Below are 21,822 nucleotides of genomic sequence, written 5' to 3'. Positions count from 1 at the left end.
TCTCTGGCCTGGGTGGAGGCCTAGCATTCCAGTTGAGCAGGTCAATTCCCTGGCTAAGGGATCACCCCTTAAGGAAGGTGGATCCACCTTCAGCCATGTTGAAGAGACAGGAGGAATGATTATCCCTTTAATGAGAAATGTGCTTTTCCTTCCCAGAATTCTGCCCACAGTGCAGTCATTTACAGAACTTTGGCCATGCAGCTTTGTAAATATGTTAGATTTTTCTGAATTACTCAGAAAAGTTTAACTTTTCCCTTTCTTCCTTCCATCTCTGTTCTAAAAGTGTTTTCTGTTAAGACTTTAGGTGTCATTGTTTCTCTAAGTCTCCTCTCCCTGCCATGAGGCTGCTTAGCTTATCCACCATGTGGCTGACCTCCCTGCTGTCTTAACTCAAATGGCATGACTTTTTCCTCTTCATTTCCCTTCTCTATACAACTACTGAGATGTACAGCTTGCCTGCCCTGGGCTTTTTTGTTTTGTTTTACTCTAATATAATTGTCCTTCTTAAAACTCTTCTATTAATGAGACTAAGAATCCCAAGAGGGGACCAAAATCTCCCTGGTAACACTGATTTTATAAAAAAGAGAAGCTTGGCCACAGACAGGGAGAGTGCCATGTGAACTTAGGGATGAGCATCTGTAAGCCAAGGAGAAAGGTCTGGAATGAGTCCCTCCCTTCCAGCCCTCAGAAGGAATCAAACCTAGTAGTAAAGTGATTTGGGATCTTGAGATTCCTATAGACTGTGAGTCTATCTGGTGTTTAAACAATACAGTCTTTATTGCAGTGGTCCTAGCAAATGAATACACCCGCCAATAGGTCAAAGAGTTGGGAACTGTGCATGGAGGAGCAGTTCTAGTTTCAGAGTGCTGAGAACCATTTGGGTTCCCTCCCACTTTGTTCCTCTCTGACTTGGTGGCAACTTCTGGGTAGGAATTTTGCAGTTGGAGCTGTGCTTGATTTTGAGCATTTATCATCTGTACCTAGGTAGCACCCTCGGGATTTGTACTGAAGAACCCTGAGATAAGTTGCTGGTGAAATCTTCCCTGAAGAGCCATGAGGCAGATAGTCAGGAACCCCAGGGGTGTGTAAAGGCTGAAGTTCTGCCACAAAGAAGCCAGGGTGACACTAGGCTTTGCTCAAAAAGCAGAACTTCAGCCAGAGGAAAAGCAGGAGTGGCGCTGAGGCAGGAGACTATTCCAGGTGCTGTCCTGGTCCAGCCCAAGTCCCACAGTCAGCCTCTCTTAAGAGGGACACAGGGTGCTTGCTTCACTGAACTGGAAGATTCTAGCTGACACAAAGGAAGCTCTGTATTAAAGCAAGTACTCAGGACTGTTAGTTCTGTGATTCCCACCTGTCAGGATAGGGCTGGGACCAATGGAGTACAGAGAAGGGAAGGCAACTAAGTAAAGGTGAGTTGCACAAGCAGACTGTGGATAGATGCCATCGGTAGCCGAGGTCTCCCTGATGTTTCCTCCTTCCCTCTCCTATCTGTCCCTTCTTACCTCTGCTCCCACTTCCTGAAAATTGAATGCTGCTGGCTATGTGGCCAGCTTAGATGCTAGACATAAAATGCTAGAAAAGAGAGAGAAGATCTATGGTCCTTCCATTCTAAAGGGAAGATAGGAAATAAATCAACATAAAATACACAATATCTTGTCATGAAGATGAAAGATGTTGGAATGGGCTGCTGTGGGCTTGCAGAGCCTGGCCTATGGGTAGTGGTTCCCAGGCCAGTCACTCAGGGCTGCGTTTTGTTGTTGTTGTTTTGAGACAGGGTCTCACTGTGTAGCCTTCTCTGGCCTAGAATTCACTATGTAGACCAGGCTGGCCTCAAACTCACAGAGATGCCCCTGACTCCGAAGTGCTGGGATCAAAAGTGTATACCACCATGCCTGGCTCAGGGCTGTTCTTGGCTCATTGCTCAGCAATCACCATCTTGAGAGCATTCATATTTTAAATAAAACTGAACAAGGGGCTTTGTATTTCTACTTTCTCCTTTACCTCGCCATGCCTGAAAGGGGAGGAAACAATAAAACACAAATCATTTTAGGTAAAATAATTTTTAATGAGGATAGTTGATAAATCACGAACAGGGAGGGGTGGTAGAATCTTCTTTGTCTTAAGAGTTTAAAAACAGTACAAAGCCTCACTCTTTTACAGCATGCGGTTCTGCCTGAAGGCAGGGACCGTGACATCATTCTTGAGATACACTGTCGGTGAATCCTTTGTGAGCCTTAAGAACTTCAAGAAGGGTCAAGATGTTCATCTGACTCTGGATTTTTCCTTTTCTAGTTGTGACAAGTTTTGTGAAAAAATCACTTTCTCTTTTAAAGAGTTCATTGAACTTCACAAAATCTTGTCAGTGAGAACCTGATATAGTCCTGAAAGACTCAAGAGTGCCTTCACCTCAGTACATATGGCCTGTTCATTTAGGGTGCACTGAGTGCCAGAGCTGCTGAAGACTGCAGGCCAGGAAAGGCAGAACGCTGTTCTGAAGAGGATCTCACTGCTTGTTCAAGAAGGAATTCACATTGAGGTTGGTTTTTCCCTTTACAAAGTGTTCAGGTTACAAAAAAATTCTACTTCTCTAAAAATATTTCAAAATGGCTGTTTGCCATGATGAGGGGAGAGGTGATAGATTCCTTCAAGAAAGAGGTCATAGTTGATCTCTAGATTGCATTTCAGGCTGTCAGTTCCCAAGTAATAGCTATGACTTGGGTGATGCTGACTTTAATCCAAGGTAAGTTGGTCTTGATGTTCTTAGTATTTCAGAAACTTCCTCCTTCTGTAGAGGATAGGAGACCCCGAGGAAACTCTCCTGAATGTGTGTTCATCCCAGGCTTATGTGTTTTGGTGGCTGATGAAACAATCAATAACCATTCGACACATCACACAGTGTGCATCTTGGGTCCAGGTACTTTGAATTTTCTGTTAATGTGGTTAAGGTGGGAGTGGTGTTGGTATTTTTAGTTCTCATCATCTAGGTTGATCTGAAGTCCATACCATTAAGGAGGAAAAGTTACTAGTTAGAAGCTTAAGGGAGCAGCTTTAATTATAGAAATCTTGTTAGGAAAAAGAATGATGTCTTCAGGAACGTCTACCACTTCTCTGGGTGGAGAAACAATTAGAGAACAAAATGAGATGGTATATAATCAGGTGCTAAATTGTGTGGGGTGGATAATGAGTGCTATATGGATTCAGAGAAGGGCGCATATGCCTAGGGAGCAGCTCACAGCGTTTTGTGCCAACAATCCTGCTTCCAAGGAGAGATGGCTACACTTTCCTTGAAGCTTCTCTGGCCTACGTTTTGAATCTGCTGTGAATGGACAAGATCAGGTCTTTTGTACGCTTGGTAGTGTACTTGGTGGTGTATGTTTATGTTCCTGCATAAATGAGATGTGGAAGTGAGTCACCTGAGCAAGTCTTCCTGGCATCTGAGGGAGCAAGCGCCACGATGGCGTCTGCAAAACAAGCATTTGCTTGTCTCCCTGACAACAGTTTCTGCCTAAGAAAGCCATTAAGAGGTGAATCTCTGCAGCGAGAGCCTACGTTTTCCAAGGGATCAATCTTTTTCTGCATCAGAGGCTGACCGCTGAATTTCAGTTCCCCTGGCTCCCCTCCTTCATCCTGCTCACAGAGAGGCTCAAAGGGCAGCATTGGCTGATGGGGATGGTAAATATTTCTCAAGGGGTGTGAGACAGTGGGTGGGAATCTTTCCTGATTTATAGAGACACCACCTTCTTAGTGTGGAGGGTTAAAACTCAGTCAGGCTGTGGGTGTGAGCAGCTTTCAGCTGTTCCAAGCAAGGCAGAATGCCTACGGATTTTGAAAGTTCCTGACATGTCTAGAGTTTGACATGATTACTTCCTAAAAGAGATATTCCTCATGAGGGAAGTATGGAACATTTTCTCTGACGGATACAGTAAGAACAAAAACTGTAGGAGAGTCAAAGAAGTCTGAGCTATCAGTTTGAATCTATATTGAAGTTCCAATCAAAGAAAGCTGATGAATTAAGACCTGGTAAGCCCATCTACCCTGTAGGCCTGTCGGCCTCGATTGCTTGTCTTACACATGAGCTTGGTAGAACATGTTGCTCATGATTTCCAGTGACTGTCTTGGTTTCTTTTCTCTTGCTGTAATACAATACCTTGATTTATGCACCTCGAGAGAGAAAGGGTTTATTTCAGAGCACAGTTCAAGGGTACAGTGCATCATGGCAGCAAGTCAAGTAACTTGGAGCATGAAAGAGCTGGTCATATGGCACTCGCAATCAGGAAGTAGAGAGTAATGAATGCCTGTGCCCAGCTGGCTTTCTCCTCTTCATACAGTTCAGGACCAAAGCTCAGGGAATGAATGGTATTGCTCACTTTATTGTGGGTCTTCCCACTTCAATGAACCTCATCAAAATAATCCCTCACTCACTTGCCCAGAGGCTAAATAGTCTCTCACAAATGTGCCTGGAGACTTGTCTCTTAGGCAATTACAGATTCTGTGATGATGAAAACACTGATCATCACAGTGGCCATGACCTAAGAACACTTTGTTTGGCTTTTGTTTTGTTCTTTTCTTTTCTAAGTGTGAGGTCATGAACAAACACTTGGTATTTAGTTAGTTTTCTCTTGCTGTGATAAAAACACTGACCAAAATCAACTTGACAGGGTTCAAAGCTGCTCAATCAGGCTTCTTTGGTGAAAACCATGTTAATTGAGCAATGCTACTTTTTCTTCAAGATGGACCATGTTAGGTAAACTTCATGGTCAAGAAGGCAAGGTTTAACATCTCCAAGAATTTGAGCTGCTTTCAGGTGACTGGCCCTTAAAATCTTTATCCTTACCACAATGATAGACTTTAGGACAAGGGAACCTCTCTGAGAGAAAAAAGGCAAAACTTGAGTTTGTTCCCCTTCCCCCAAGAAGTTGTTTAGATCTACGTGTGGGCTGGATAACTACTTCTAATCACTCCTTCTGGCCAGTGAAGTTACTTATTTGACTTTGTTCACATAGTCTAAGAAGGTCATTCACAGGTCAGCCAATCAAGGCCTGCTACATGCTAGAAGAACATCACCCTTCTGATAAAAATCAGAGTTGCCCAGTTATTATGTTGTTGCTAAATTTGCGATGGTCTATCCCACATATGCCCAGCACACCTCTTCTTTCTTGTAAATATAAGCAACTTTTTATGCTTTTTTTACTTGCGAAGCAAAAAACCATTAAGTATTGATTCTTCTTCAGTGACTGTACCACAGAAATTTCCCTGAGGGATTCAGGTGAAAATAGTGGCAGTATTATTCAATATATCATATTTCTGGAACGGTTACTACTGATTTCTGTTAGATACACAGGCTGAATTCTTTAAAGCATGCTTTTATTCCTCACACAGGATTGGATTTATTTAGTGTTTGTTTTCACGGTCTTTAAAGCATTTGCATGGTACGGGCATGGAAGGAGAGCAAAACTCATACACAAAGAATTTGTTTCAATACTAGTGCAGTCTAACCACACCCAGAATTCAAACTATCCGGTTGGGCTAGGCAAAGTCTTATAATAGTCAAAATCTAGTAAAAAATCTGAACCTCTCTTAAAAATGAGGTAGCTAATTAGCTGAAATAAAAAGTCTTTCCAAGTGCTTTTTTTTTCACTAACTTATCATTTTCAAGTCATTATCCGGACACACAGAACTTGAGTCATTGGGGGAATGAAAGTTGTCCCTGCAATTACTTGTTTTCGCATGAGTTGTCTGGGATGCTCATGGGTTCATTTCAGCATCAGTTTGAACCAGCAGCTGATGGAAAACTTGAAGTCTGATTCTAAATCCTTCCCTTTATTTGGGGCCCTACTCATTTTGAATGACAATGAGATGACTTTCCAAACTTGTTGGAACTAGGTTGTCAATAAAAATGTCACTGGTAGGAGTGAACATCTCATCAAGGCTTATGTTGTCTCATTTGTAAGGGGAGTTGCTAGACGTCTTGGAAAAGACACCTGTCAGGTACTGCTTTTCTTTCAACACATGAGAGCTTTCCCTGGGGCATTTTCTAGCAACTGCCTTCATCCAACACTTGCCAAGGAAGCTGATCCTTAGGCAAGAACTCCCTCTTGTCTGACTTTGTTTTACTGTCTCCCTTGAGACTGAAGGGAATAATCAGCTTGAATCTTGGAGAAATGCCTAGTTAATAGCAAATTCAACCAATTCATACTGTTGGTAAAGTATGGAGAATGAGAATGGTGGTTAACTTTCTTCCTTTTATTTTTGGAATATACTCCACTCTCATTTTCCTAATGGAGAATTAGATCTTCTGCCTGGAATCTGTGCACTTATTTTTTAAAAATATTTTAGTATTTTTATTTTATGTGTGTGAGTATATCGCCTGCATGTACGTGAGTGCACCCTTGTCGTTCTGTGCCACGGAGGTCAGAAGAGGGCTTTGGATTCCCCTGGAACTGGAGTTAAGGACAGTTTGTAGCTGCCATGTGGGTCCTGGGAATTGAACCGGGTCCTCTGCAAGAGCAGTCAGTGCCCTTAATCGCTGAGCCAGCTCTCCAGCCCCGAGTGTACTTATTTTTAAACTTCCCCCTCACTCTGTATCAGTTCCAATTATGTTATTTTTCATGGTTTAAAATGGAATCAAATCTGTGAATCATTCAATAAATATTTATTGGGCACCGATTAAGTGCAAGGCACTTGTGGAGAACTAAAAATGGCTACAAATACTTTTATATTTCTTCCATTGAGAAGTTGGCTTCTTGCCCCTGTTCTTGAATCTGGGCAGATCTGGGAACTGCTATGATCAAGAGAGTATGGAGGAAATGTTGCTGTGCCAATTTTAGGGTTTAGGCATCAAGAAACTAAAAGCTTCCACTTCCTGTTTCTTGGGATGCTATCTGGGAGTTCTGAGATACTATATGAAGTCAACTACTCTGACTGCCATGCCCAAGTGAGGCCATGGCTAGGCAACGTGTGCCCCAGCCTCAGGCGAGCCCAGACTTCTAGCCAATCCCTCACTTTCCCACAAGGGGCTCATGAGTGTTGTCATCTGGAGCTTTCTATATGACCCCACTGACAGTTGGGCTAGCCCACATTTTCAATGCAAAAACCTTAGATATAATGATTTCTACCTTATATCACCAAAAACCACCAAATCAGAGTAAATGTTTTGCCAAAATATGAACTCCCATGATGCTCTGAGGAGCTAATGTGGGTGAACAGCTTACCACAGTGTCTGTCAAGTAGCAAACACAAAGTAAGAAGTAGCCTCTATGTCACTGTAATGTCTCAATTATTATTTATAGCTTTCATCACTTGATTGCATTCTCCACATCTTTACTGGAGTCCATCACCTGTCACATGGTTAATATGGCAGATACTGTATAACAGTGGTTCCTTCAGTTGTCTTCTTCAGTTTCATAGCCTTTGCTCCTGATTGGGTGTGTGTGAGCACAAGATGAAAGATGTGGCTTAGCCAACCAGGCAGGTGGGTAGTCACACAACTAAATTTGGGCCAGTGGCATGTCAGCAGAAGTCACTGTGCACCTTCTAGAAAGTATCCTTCTCCTCGTTCGTGGTTCCTGGATATAAATATGTTGACTAGAGCCCAAATCCTCCATCTTATCCAGTGTTAATGAGGACTGTGTCCTTAGTGGAATGAGTCAAGTGAGAAGGAAGGTGGGATCCTGACACCTCTTGGGGCATCGCCTTCATACTCTTGGATTCTTTTTTCTGGATTTTCTTATATGAGAGAATAAAATGCTGATGATTTGAGGTTCTCCTGGTTAGCTTAGTTTTGGTCAAAGGTAACTTTAGCTAATTTTAACTGCAACTCCTACTATGCATACATTAGGTGCAGATAATCAAGATAAGTGAAACATGGCTCCTCCCTTCCCCCCAAAACTCTTAGTTCTAGGAGGGTGAGAGCAAAAAGACTAATGAAGGACTATGAAATTCATGGCTCAAATATTTATTTCTCATCTTCTCTGTACCAGGGACACCTCTTCATTCACCATCTCACCTTGTCTTCATAATGGTCTTGTGTAATAATGATGATTAACTCCATCTTAGAGAAGATTCAGTCATTTGATTAGGACCATGCTAATAAGAAAGAAGCCCAGTGCCCAGACCCTTATCCTCCAGTTTTATCGCTTTACCATTCTGCCACATCATGCTGTAATAAGGGGGGGGGGGGGCGCTACTGAGGCTCAACTAATAAGGTGACTGAAACTGGACTTTGACAGATTTGTGACTATTTAAAGACATATAATGGGAGAAAGGGAAGGAATTGCAGGAGTGGGAACATGAGCAGATGTGACTTAGTCTGGCAGTCTCGTGGGCTGCAGCATGTGGGATAGTGTGTGAGAGGACAGTGGATAAAGGGAAGGGGTTTGATTGTGAGATGGCTCTGAACTTGCACTTGGTGTACTTTTGCACCATGCTTTCCCACTTTTGTGTTCTGGTCTGTCTTCTTCCCTCTACAGCTTCCTTTCCCTCCTGTCTGTGTAAGTAACTCCCTGTTACTTCTCCCAAATCCTGTTCGCTTAGGCCATTAAAGTTTGTTACCTGCTCTTGACAAAGCTTGACGGTGTGTCAAGAGGAACAAGAGTGTGCATGGCAGTAGAGGAGGTCCACCGTCAACAGCGACTCGGGTTTCACTATGGTGCCACAGCATTCCTAGGCTACTTAGAACTCTCTGTTAGATTATTTGCACTTTGCTGACTGATACATAATGAGAGAATAGAGAGGATGACATGGTATTTGGTGACCAGGTCTGAAACTAGGCTCTTTTGTTACCGTCCCTATTCCATGGAGCATTAATGTGGCTCCTACCCACCTATATGAGACAAAAAGATGAAATTAGGGGCTACTAGCTAGTCTTGGCCAGACTTCTCAAACTGTTCATGGTGGTGAGACTTTAATGAAATAGTATGTATGAAAATACTGTATCAAACTCTTGGGGTTTAAATATACATTTGGATTTATGAACTTTCATTCCAAAATCCTACCCATTTTCTAGCTGTTACCTTCTCCTTGAAGCTGTCTTGAGTTCCTCCTCTTCTCTCTCTTCCCATAGCAAACTAGAGGTTAAAGATTATCTTTATTTAAACATTTTACCATGCTATTTGAACCTTTCTAATTTGCTTTATATATCTCATAACTATATAGCTTGGCATAGTTGTCATGTATATACAAGTTTTAAAAAAGTGATTAATATATTGGAATTAAAAGAGAAATAAAAAAGATTTCAATCTCAGAGCTAGAGAGATGGCTCAGTGGTTAAGAACACTGGCTGCTCTTGCAGAGGATCTAGGTTCTGTTCTCAACACCCACATGGTGGCTAACAACTGTCTATAACTCCAGTTCCAGGGGATCTGATGCCTCCTTCTGACCTCCACAGGCATTGCATGACATGAGTGCACATACATACAGGCAATGCACTCATAAACATAAAATAAAAAGTAATAATTTTAAAAATTTCAATATTAAAATAAATGGATTTTTTTTCCTTGACCATATTCAAGTCTCACTTTTTTCTCTTCATAGTAAGGACATGATGTTGAACCCGTCAAGACAATGGAAAGCAAAGGTATACACACTGCCCATAGAAACTGGTTGATTTTGTGTAGCCAACACAGAGGACAGGGTTGGTAAGGTAGTGACACTCATGGTCAACACAAGGCAATCACTTCTCATTTGCCTCAGTACCCTCAGTTCCTGGCTGGTGGAGCCTGAGGAAGGTCTGGGATGCTTGCAGTAAAGATAGCCGAGACGAATTTAGAAATGGTGGCCTCAGGGTTCTCCTGTCAACTGTCATTGTTGGTGTCTAATTTTGGTGAATCATGAATGTTCATGATGAGAAAATCCATTGTTTTTCTGGTCTCTAAGAAAACCCAACTAAGTTCTAGTGAACTCATGCTATTTCAAGTTATTTTATTTCTATGTGAAAGATAAATTCAGTGGATGATAGTTCATGTTTGGATTTCAGTACCAAAAGATAGAAACAAACAGATAAACAAAAATCACTCCAGTAACAACACACAACAACACAAACCAAAGAAACAAATAAATCAGGAGAGTGATTTTTCCCTTTCCAAAAGAATTCTCTATTGAATGATTTATAATATATTGTCTTAGCCAACAGGATCTTCTATTGTACTTAATGCACTATCCTCTTTACAAAAATTGGGTAAACGTGGTGTTTTGAAAACTCTTGCATATCATAAACTCTTGTATTTAATGCGGAAGAGGCAGGGCTTTAAAAGGCAGCAAGTCTGACTGGTGGTCTACTTCAAACTCCCTTCCCGGTTTTAAATGAAATCATTGGCCCCACTTACCTTTCTCAATTTTTATTTTCCCATTAGGATAGAACATGGCTCAGATGGATGTGCTGGAGGAAATGCACCAGGAAATCCCAGGCAGGGCACAATCAGTCACCACTAATGCTCACAAGAATCAAGGACACTTGAAGAAATACAGCTTCTTATAGATGGACAATAAAGTTGAATTCATGAAGCAGTTCCTTCTCCATGGATGAGTTCTTGGAGCTAAAGCACTAGAATTGCATGCTGATTGTGAGTGTCAGGCTTCCACAGTGCAGTTAGCACACTTTAAGGAACAGGTATTGAATTTTAGCTGATTCTAGCATCATCTTTTTCAACTCCAAGGACAGCTGTTAAATCATAAAATATTTTGAGGTATAAAGCTCTTGCCTTGGGGAGATTTTTTTTTCTTTAAAGTCAACATTTATGAAATGTTATGTGAAGGAAGTGATACTTTTAAAAAAAGAAGCAGATACTTAGCTTCAAGTTGGTATTAAACCTTTAAAAAAATCAATGATAAATGTAATAAAATGGAGTTTGATATTTAAGGAGCATTTGCTTAACCGTATAACCTGTAGGTAGAGTAATTTGAATCTGATTGTGAAAGGAAATTATAATAACACAAATCATTTGATGAAACCATCCTCATAGCATCCTAATTTAACGCAAATAATAAGTATTTTAATGGGTTTTCCTGTGTGCTTATTTTTAGTTGTGTATTCTGTAAGTTACTAGAGTTGCTTTCATGCATGTGAAATGCGATTCTCTTCTTATAAAAACTTGACACAATGATTATCCATTTGCTTTGACTGCATTAGTGTGTTCATTAATACAACTGAAACATGTAGCTTACCCTAAGTTTTCACAGACTCATTTCTAATTAACTGCTGGCATTTTCTCACATTACACATTGGTATAACTGAGGGAGGCTATTTATTGGTGCAGTGAGTTATGCAGAGGGGAAGAGTTTTCAACCCATTCAGTACTGATGGGAGGATGGGGACATAGTCAGTTCTGAGTGGGATGAGGGACAGCCAGGCTGCACTAGGAAACAGCCATCTAAGTCTACAGCTTTAACACTGACTTGAAGTGTCCAGAACACATGTATATGGGCATCAGTGATATGCACTCCCGAAAGAGGAGTCAGATCCAAGAGACAGTTGAGGTAACTCATCCCCAACTGGTCTCCAAACTACAAATCAAAGGGATTCATAATCACTTAAGTATAGTCTGGGTATTTCCAGGATGTTTTTAAGGGTTGACAGTAATGTTGTAGTGGAAAGGTCTGGAAGGAGAAAACAGGTTCTGATTTTTCTTAGCCCCTGTCATCTGATATGAACAGGTTAATCTGAGGGTATTTCCTCACAGGCCTTGTAAGAGAGGTTCCTCACCCCTCTATTATGTGAGGAAACGGTGAGTAGGTACGGTATGTGAGCTAGGAAATGGGTCTTCCTTAGACACTGAATTTGTTTGCATCTCGAACATGGACTCTTCAGTCTCCAGAACTGTAAGAAATAAATTTATGGTGTTTATACACCATGTGGTAAGTGATAGTTTGTGATAGTAGCCTGAATGGACTCAGGAGATAAATGGAGTGGAATTTTCCTTAGGTGTAGACAGGTCAGTTTCTACAGGGTCCCCATACCTCTATGCTTATGGGGAGAGGTCTGTGGGGCTCCCATGTGTGTCAAAATGGAGCTCTGCATTCAAGGGGAACTACAGCAGACTCTTCTGGGGCTCAGCCCAGTGAAAGCTTAGAAGTTGAAAGACTTATGTAAAATGCCATAGAAAGCAAGAGCTTAGGTGAATAAGTAGAGGTAGGACATCTCCTTTTGGAGGAAGAAACTTGGAAGCCCTTGGGGCTAGGTAGGTAGGCCAGACCTGGAAGATAGAGAAATGAATCTTCAATGTGACATAGCCGGGTATTCCAACTGTTTAAAAAATAATCTGGGCTGGAGAGATAGCTCAGTGCTCTTAAGCATCGGCTGCTCTTGCAGAGGACTTGGGTTTGGTTTCCAACACCCATATGGTGGCTAACAACTGTCTGTAACTCCAGTTCCGGGGGATCCAACACCCTCTTCTGACCTCTTTGGGCATTATACAACATGGGTATACTTACATACATGCAGGTAATGCATTCATACACATAAAAAAATAAAAATAATAAATAAAATTATTCTTTGAAAATTTTATACATGTAAACAATGCATTTTGATCATATCCACCTCCAACCCCTGCTCCCCCAGGACCCCCCAAAATGTCCCCCTTGATCCTTTGTGCCCCCCCCCCACGCCTTTTTTGTAACACATTTGAGTACAATTGGTGATGCTTGTTGGAATCTTGGCTAATCTTATCAATTTGATCTTGTGCAAGTCTTCTATAGGTAACCAGAGCTGCAGTGAGTTCATAAGTGCAATGGCATGACATGCCCAGAAGACAGATGCCCTAGTTTGCTTCCTGTCACTGTTGGTAAACAATACGATCAAAAGCAACTTAGGGAGGAAAGTGTTTATTTCGCCTTATACTTCCAGTTCACAATCCATCATTGAGGGAAGTCAGGACAAGAACTTGTGCAGGATCTGGAGGTAGGAACTAAAGCAAAGACCATGGAAGAATGTTGCTTACTGGCTTGCTTAGCTAGTTTTCTTGTACAGTCTGAACTGTCTGGAATTGACACTGCCCATAGTGGGATGAGCCCTCTTATATCAATTAGCAATTAAGAAAACACCTCACAGACATGCCCACAGACCAATCTGATGATGGAAATTCCTCAGTTGAAGTTCCCTCTTCCCAGGTGTGTCAAGTTGGCAACCAAGATTAGCTATCACAACAGCATTTCACAGTAAAGGGACTAAAAGGCTGCAAGGGCCATATAAGGTTTAGACAACATGGCATCCATGTGGATATCTAGAATAAGTCAGCTAAGAGGCTGGATATCTAGGGAACCATGAGTTAGTAACAAATATGACCATAATAGAATGCATTATATAACCATTTCTGGCAAAATGCCACTCTTGAGTGATTATGTATAAATATATCCTTGATACCAAGGGCAAGTGCCTTTACCCAGAGTGAATAAAGTATATTGCATCTGCCTGCACTACTCAAATGTACTTTAATTTCCTGGCCCTACATGATTCTCTTTCCCTGGCTCAGAGCTTAGACCTGACATACAACACTCCTCTCCATCCTTTAGCTCTCACATTCTTCCTGTTCCCTCTTCCACAACATTCCCTGAGCCTTGGAATGGGATGTTGATACAGATGTCCCATTTAGGGCTGAGGACTCAATAGTCACTTATTTTCAGCACTTTAACCATTTTTTGAATCTCTTGCATTAACTGTTGCCCACTGCAGAGAGAAGCTTTTCTGGCTAGGGTTGATGGTAGCAGTAATCTATGAGTATAAACATTGATATTTAGAAGGCAGTTTGACAGCATATTTGCTTAGCAAAACAACAGTAGTGAGTTCTTTGCTAGGTCCTTTGACACCTCTAGCTATGGGATTTTGACCAAGTTTATAGTACCAGATGTGAATTCCTTTCTGTAGACCACACCGCAAATCCAATCAGAATATAGTTGACTATTCTTATAATAGTTATGCCACTACTGCACCAGTGGGCACATCTTGCCTGGCAGGTAGTAATTGTAGACCATAGGCTTCACCACTGGGTAACATCATTGATGGCTTTTCTCCCTTAGCAGACTGCATAGCACCTTCTGACTCTATAAAACAAGCCAGAAAGGAGGAAGTGTTCAGGTCAGTTTGAGCTTGATTTCTCTATGTCCTGTAACCAAAGTGTGTTGTCTTTTCAGAAAGAAGGTCTTACTAGCTAGTTATCCAGTGCTTCTGGACAACCAAGACCAATGGCAGTATCCTGTGTTTTGGGGAGGCCTCTGGGGCCTCCCTGACCAATAACTCATAGAGAGGTATCCCACTCCTGGTATTGAGATTTTCATTTAATAACCCACGTCCTCTGGGGGCAAGCATTGTCCATCAATGCAGAGTACCTCTGTTCAAACTCTTAAAAAAATTACATTGGCAGGGAAGCCAGGAGGAGTTGAAAGAGGTATAGGTAAGGAGTAGAAATAATGGAAATAAAGTATTCATGTATGAAAGTCTCAAAAATGTAAATTAAACAATTATATTTTTTATTATCTTGCAAAGTACTGTATTTCCATAAGAGTTTTTCACACACCCTTAGTTTTGGTTAACCCACCCTGACCCCATCTCTCCTTAAACCTTTAACCTTCAGAATTTCCCCCTTCTACTTTCATGTCATGTGTACTGTGCTGATTAGCTTTTGCCAACTCAACACAAAGTGGAGACACCTGGAAATAAGGGACCTCTACTGAGGAACTTCCTCTATCAGATAGGTCTGTGGACTTGTCTATGTGGCATTTTCTTGATTGCTGGTTGATATAGGAGGGATCCCCTTACTGTGGGTGATGCCGTATCTGAGCAGATGGGCCTCGGCTGTATAAGAAAAGTAATTGAGCAGGCCAGTGGGGAGCAAGCCAGTAAGCAGCATTCCTCTATGGTCTCCTCTTCAGTTCTTGTCTCCAGATTCTTGCCTTGAGGTTCTGCCCTGACTTTCCAAATGATGGAATGCAATCCAAATAAATCCTTTTCTTCTCAAGTTGCTTTTGGTCAGAATCTTTATCACAGCAACAGAAAATTAACTGAAACATGTGCCAACTACTTGTTTTTGATGGTCCTGGTGGTACATATCTTTAATCCTAGCATTCAGGATGCTGAGGCAGAAGGATTGCCTTGAGTAGCATGCTAGCCAGAGTTATAGAATAAGACAAATGAATAAACAAATAAATAAAATAAAAAGCATCATTGCTTTGTTTTATAACCTTATGGAGGTTGTTTAGTGGTTTGAAAGTGATCACATGCTTCAAGTAGAGTTGGTGCTCAATTACAGCTCTTGGTTGAACACAGTAGTTAGTATCAGAGTGGAAGTCTTGATCCAGAGTGCCTACACTAAGCCCCAGATGTAGAGCCATTGATATAGGAGGGTTCACTTAGAAGAGGTTTTCCTAGAAGAAATGAAACCAGGTCGTAATCCACATTGGTCTCTAGGCTTCTCAAACTTCTATACTCAGGGGAATCACCTGAGGCTCTTATTCAAAGGCAGCAGAATCACTTATGGATCTTGTTCAAAGGCAGACTCTGGCTCAGTAGCTCTTCAGTGGAGCCAGAGAATCTCCAGGTCCAAGGAGTCCCCAAATGTTGACTGTTCGTAGCCCTTGCTTTTTTCAAGCACTTTTTTCACTTTTAAGTGTTTTACCTGCAAGAACTCTATATGAAAACACACCATTATAAGCTGGATTCTCACCAGTATTTCTGGCACACGTGAAGCTGAGGCAGAAGGATTTCCATGAGTTCAGGGCCAGCCTGGGCTATATAGTGAGTTCCAGGGATATATATATATATCATGTGCCATATATATATATATGGCAAAGCCCTGCCTCAAACATAAAACAACCAAACCAAACAACAACAGCAACAAAAATCCCCCATGTTCGATCCAGGTGGCTCTGAGGGAATGAGATGGGATCTTTTTCAATGTATGGAGGTCATGGCACAAGAGAGCTGAGGGTACCTGGGAGGCGGGGCATTTGGGCCAGGGAGACGGGAGTGACTGATGCCTGTCAAAAGGAAAGGTGCTAGGTTTGAGTTGAGCTGCTGGTGGAAGAAAACCAAAGAGTTGTACAAGGCAAATTGCATCTAATTCCCTATTGTGTTTAGTCCCTAATTGGGACTCCATAGAACAACACAAGCCCCATATCTTTTTTAACACTTTCCAAGAGGATCTACTGTAAAACTTCAGTGTTTCTGAATTTAATTCATTACAGGCTCCTATACTTAATGAAATTACAACAATTCAACCAATGATATAATTACCATAAATACTGCTTTAATATAATTATGTGTAACTCACTGGAACATGCTATTGCATTCTATAATATAATTATGACATATGTTGCTATAAAATTCCTTATTGAAGGCATGCAATGAATGTAGTTAACATGTTAATCAGGTGTTAGGTTTCCATCCGACAATGTCCCAATTTAACAAAATGACAAGATGGTGAATATATTTTTCAGACAGCTAGGTGTGGTGGATAGGACCAAAGTGAGGGAGATTATGGTCAGTGTTTTTCAAAATGAGGCCTGTGGATGACCTGCCTTAGAATCCCTGAGGGTAGTTTAAATGCAGCTACCGTCCCATGTGCATTGGTTTTTATTTTGCCTTGTGGACGATTTTTTTTTTTTTTAGACTAAACCACCAAAATCAAGATGGGTATTGTTTTTTCTTAAGGATTATAGTATACAATTTGTAAAAGCATTTCAAGAGCGATATTCCAAAGAGAAGCCTTCTGTTTTGTCAGGTTTGTCTGCACTAGACCCCATTGGGACCACCTTAACGTGGTTCTATCTGCTTCTTTGCTTGATGGGAGAACTGCAGGGCCCTTCCAAGGGTGGGTGACTACTTCTACAACTGGCTTGTCAAACCCTTAGGAAGCTGATTTATTTTGTTTTGGGACTGGGTTTCACGTAGCCCAGGTTAGCCTTAAACTCGGTATGTAGCTGTGGATGACCTTGAACTTCATATCCTCTTGCCTTCTTTTCCCAAATGCAGGGATTACAGGCATGTGTTACTATGCCTGGTGTATGCTGTGCCAGGGCTTGAACCCAGGGCTTCATGCATGCTAGGCAAGTCCTCTAGCAAGAGCTATATTCTTAGTCCTCAGAAGTTAAGTTTTGGGAGGAATATCCTATTCTGGCATGCAAGTGTTACTTTCTTTTCTTTTTAAACTAAAATGAGCTGGAGGAACCATTTATTGCTTGGTCATCGACTGATGTCCAGGTACAAAAAGATGGCTGGCTCCACTCAGTATTGATGAGGATGAGGCTTATTCCAGCAACATGGAAATTGGAAGTTTTTCTCTCTCCTTTGTACCCTATAGCATGATCAGAATAAAAACAAAACAAAACAAAATAAAACAAAGCAAAACACCCCCCACAACAATTCAAGTACTAAAATGGCAGCTAATACTAAGTAGTACCTGTTATCCTCAAGAAAATCCAATTTTCATGAATTCCACTTTACATATGGGGAAACTGAGTTTGGAGACGTTCTTTTCTTACCTTGGGGAGCTCGTGGAAAGTCAGCAGCAACCCCACGGGGACCTAGGATTCCAGCTGTGAGAGAATACAGAAGGGAAAAATCTTTGTACCATAGTATTCGGAGTGCTGTTGACATTCTTATATCTGGAACATGAAGATTTTTATCAAGAAATTCTTAATTAACATTTAATTACTGACCAATTATAAGATGTAGTTTGCAGAAAAAAGAAAACGATGTCAGGGCTTTGTATCTGCTCCCCAGGCTGATGGAGGGTAGGCAGGTACAATACTTGTGTCGGGAATCTGTTGTTTGGCTTTAGAGAAATTTGTAGACCTACAAGAGATGAAAACCAGAGACCTTTCAAAGTATGATTGCGTACTTTTCGATCTCAATCTTTCAAGTAGTCTAATACTTCCTGGGACAAATAGAGTTTACTATAGAAATGTTTTCTTTGAAGATGCAATTTAAAGACAGCTTTCTTGTGCTCTCATTTGTGAATGCATTGTCAACAAATTGCACATATTCATTCAACTTGTCCAAATAAAAGTCCAATAAGGCTCCGAAATAGATTTCTCAGCAATCTGACTTTCTGATGTAGGGAGGACAGTAAAGAGCTATGGCTTCATTCACTTTTCTTGGTTAAAAATTCTGTCAAATGAGGTGGCATGAGGAAACTCTTGGGGCAACAGACTCAACTGTTACTTTGGTTGTGGTGATGACTCCATGGCTGTATACATATATAAAAACATGAAATTGCATATTTTAAATAAGTGAAACTATTGCATGTCAAACCAGCAAAGCCATAAAACCAATGGACAAAAACCAAACTGAATCAAACTAGTCCAATTTATGGAAGTTGAGACAGGGTCTCCCTATGAAGCCCAGGCTAGCCTCAAACTCCTGCCCCTGCTTCTCTCAAGTACTGGGAATGCAGGTTTGTTCTACGATGTACACAAACACACACACACTCTCTCTCTCTCTCTCTCTCTCTCTCTCTCTCTCTCTGTGTGTGTGTGTGTACATGTGTTTTAAACATATGTGCATGCTTATGCATGTACATTTGGAGGCCAGAAATCGACATTAGGTGTCTTCTTCTATTGCACTCCTCCTTGTTTTTTGAAACAGGATCTTTCTTTGGCCTAGAGCTCACCCATACGCTAAGCTGGCTGGTCACTGAACTCCTGGGATCCCCCTGTCTCTGTCTCCTAGCACTGGGATTTCACGCATGTGCCATCATGCCTGACTTTTTACCTGGGTGCTGGGGATCCTAACTCAGGTCCTCACTGAGCCATCTCCCCAGCACCCCACCCTTAATGTGTGTGTTTATGTGTATTCATGTGTGTGTAGATACACATGTGTAGTGCACAGGCGTATGTGTGGAGGCCAGAGAGCATCCTTAGGTGTCATCCTCAGGAACACTGTTTACTTCATTTGAGCTCATTGACCTGGAACTCATCGAGATTAGGCTAGACCAGCTGGCCAGTGAGTCCCAAAGTTTGTCCTGCCTCCATCTCCTTCAACTTGGATTACAAGCACCATGTGCTACCACATCTGCCATTTTCACATGGGTTCTGGGCTCAAACTCAGGTCCTTGTGCTTGTAAGGCAAGTGCTTTACAAGCTGAGCCATCCCTGTAGGCCACACATGAGTTTTTTGTTATTTCCTTGAATTACACAAATTATATCCCAAAATGATCAAAGAAGAATCTACTAGAAAAATGTAACTTACTTTGAACGAACCTTATTATTATATAGTAGTAAATGCAACAGAACTTGATAATCAGGCATTTTGTAGAACATGAGGACTCACAAGGGTCCTAGGTCCAAGTACAGTTCTTGATCTGAGGATACTTGCCTTCAAGTGAGTCCTCCTTCTGGCAGCTGCTGACTTACCCAGATCCTGAAATAGCTGTGTAAAACTGCAGTCAACCTGAGAATCTATAAGCTCAGCAATAGGCTCACCGTGTCCTTGAGAAGAGAGACTGTTGTTCTCTGGGAAGATGAATGTTCTTTACTATAGAATGTTCTGTCTGTATTTCTACTCCCAAGACTAAAGACTCCACATAGTTCTTCAACATTGAGGAAAAGTTTTGGTATGAAAGGTATTCAGTGAGTCTAGCTTTCAACTGAGTAAGGCAGTAATGAGAATTTGAGGTCAAAATGGGCTAGGCAGCTTTTAGGCAAAAAGACCCCAAAGAAAAGTTACCAGTTTCTTTCTTGGCTAAAATCTGGAAATGTCCTTGGGCCTCTTGGGAGCTTTATTCTTGCCAGAAGCTAGAGATGCCCAAGTGTTTGGGGGGTTTTGATGTATTATCTGGTTCCTAAGTGATGTTAGGATTACCTCTTCAGAGGGGGAAATGTTTGAACATCATTAAAGGCACATTAATGGAAAACTCATGGTTAAGAGAATAGAATCACTGGCCTGGGTAGAGACCTAACATTACAGTTGGGTCATTCAAGCACTTGGCCAAGGTACCATGCCTCAGGAAGGAGGGACTACTCATAGGAAGGAAGGTTCACCTTCAACCCTACTAAAGAGGTAGGTAGAATAACTGATCCCTTAGTGAGATGCAATACTTTTCTTTCCCAGAATTCCCATCCCCAGTGCAGTCCCTATAAACCCAGCAGCCATGAGGGTTTAGCTGGGTCTGCCCATCCTGCTGAGTCCTAACTTAGGAAGTTCCAATCTCCCCACCCCCGATGCCTTTGTCTTTCTTTCAGATGTGAGACAGGTGCTTTTTCTGATACTTTGGGCTTTTTTCTCTAAAGACCCCCTCCCTGCCATGTGGCTGCCTGATGCCATGTGTCTGACTTCCATGCCAGTAACTCAAACAGCACGCCTTTTTTCCTTCTCCCCTCTATTCTCCTCCTCTGGAAGTTACTGAGATTAACAGCTTGCCTGCCCTGGGGTGTTTTTATTTTAAATTCTAATAAGATTGTCTTCAAGCCTCTGTTTGAGTCTGCTCTTAAACTCTTTTTATTAATGAAACTAAGAACTCCCAAAGAGGACCATGATTCCCCCAGTATCATCTGGATTCCGTGAAGGGATCCCAAAATTCTAGTAACAGCAAGATCTGAAGGACAGTGATTTGTAACTTATAATACACCTTCATTTTCAAATGATCATATCCAATGGAAAAGCACTTTATTTTCAAGGGTTAGATGTGCCAGTTATTAAAGTACTAGTTATAAGGCCATCAAGATCACTTAGTAGGTTAAGGAGCTTGCTATGAAGTCTGATGACCAGAGTGCAATCCCTGGAATCCACATAGTGGAAGGAGAAAACTGCCTCCCTCAAATTGTTCTCTGATCTTCACACAAATGCTGTGGTACATTCATCCCCTCAGACACACACACACACACACACACACACACACACACACACACACACCCCTAACAAAAATATTTAAAAATTAAAATACTACTGATATGCTATGTGTGGCAGTACATGCCTTAAATCCGAACACTCAGAGGCAGAACCAAGTGGATCTCTATGAAATTGAGGCCAATCTGATCTATAGAGTGATAGATAAATCTATAGAGTTCTAGGCTAGTTGGGGCTACAGGGAGTTCCTGTCTCAAAAACAGAACAGAACAAAACAAAAAACACCAAATAATTTAATAATATGGAGGATTGAGTGGCTTTTGAAGGGGAAGAGATTGGGTTAATTAGTGAGGATGGATAGATAGATAGATAGATAGATAGATAGATAGATAGATAGATGATAGATAATAGTGATACACTTTCCAGTACATGAACAAAGCTCTTATTCTTTCCCATGATCTAACTCTCAGGTTTTTTTGTTGGGGAGGGTAGTTGTAGGAATGACTTTTACGATATAGACATAATCTAGACTAAAGACTTTTGCCTACCTTGCAACCAAAAAGTTACTGGTTATAATGTAAAGAAGCTCACTTAGCCCTATGCTCTTCTTGTGACCTGGGCATTTGACCTTAATCCTTCAGGCCCTCCTCCTTGTTCTCCACCCAAGATAATGTATAAGTGTATGTATGCTTACATGTCAAAGCACTGAAAGCAGTGTGCTTATCTCATTGAAGACAAAGACAGAAACTGAGAAAGCCTGTTTGTAGCTCTGTGTGTAATATTCTAGGCCTAAGGGTCAAGAGCATTCCTGATAAGATAAGAGTGGGCCCTAGCTTCTACTTCCCCATTTCATGCTAGGGATACTGTTTCAATAAAAGAATGGTGAAAGCCTGGCTTAGGAACACAGTCCTGAGAGATATCTGAAGGAATGAGTGCTCAGTAGTTTGAGTCTGCCTTATGAATGTTAAGAGTCATGATGTTTCTTTTTTAAGCACCAGAATAATGTGGCTTAGAAGCTCCATAGATAGTGACTTTTGCTCCTACTTCTAAAT

This window comes from Nannospalax galili, unplaced genomic scaffold, assembly GCF_000622305.1.
Source record: "Nannospalax galili isolate Female #2095 unplaced genomic scaffold, S.galili_v1.0 scaffold346, whole genome shotgun sequence".
Taxonomy (NCBI): domain Eukaryota; kingdom Metazoa; phylum Chordata; class Mammalia; order Rodentia; family Spalacidae; genus Nannospalax; species Nannospalax galili.
Note: the sequence above shows the minus strand (reverse complement) of the source record.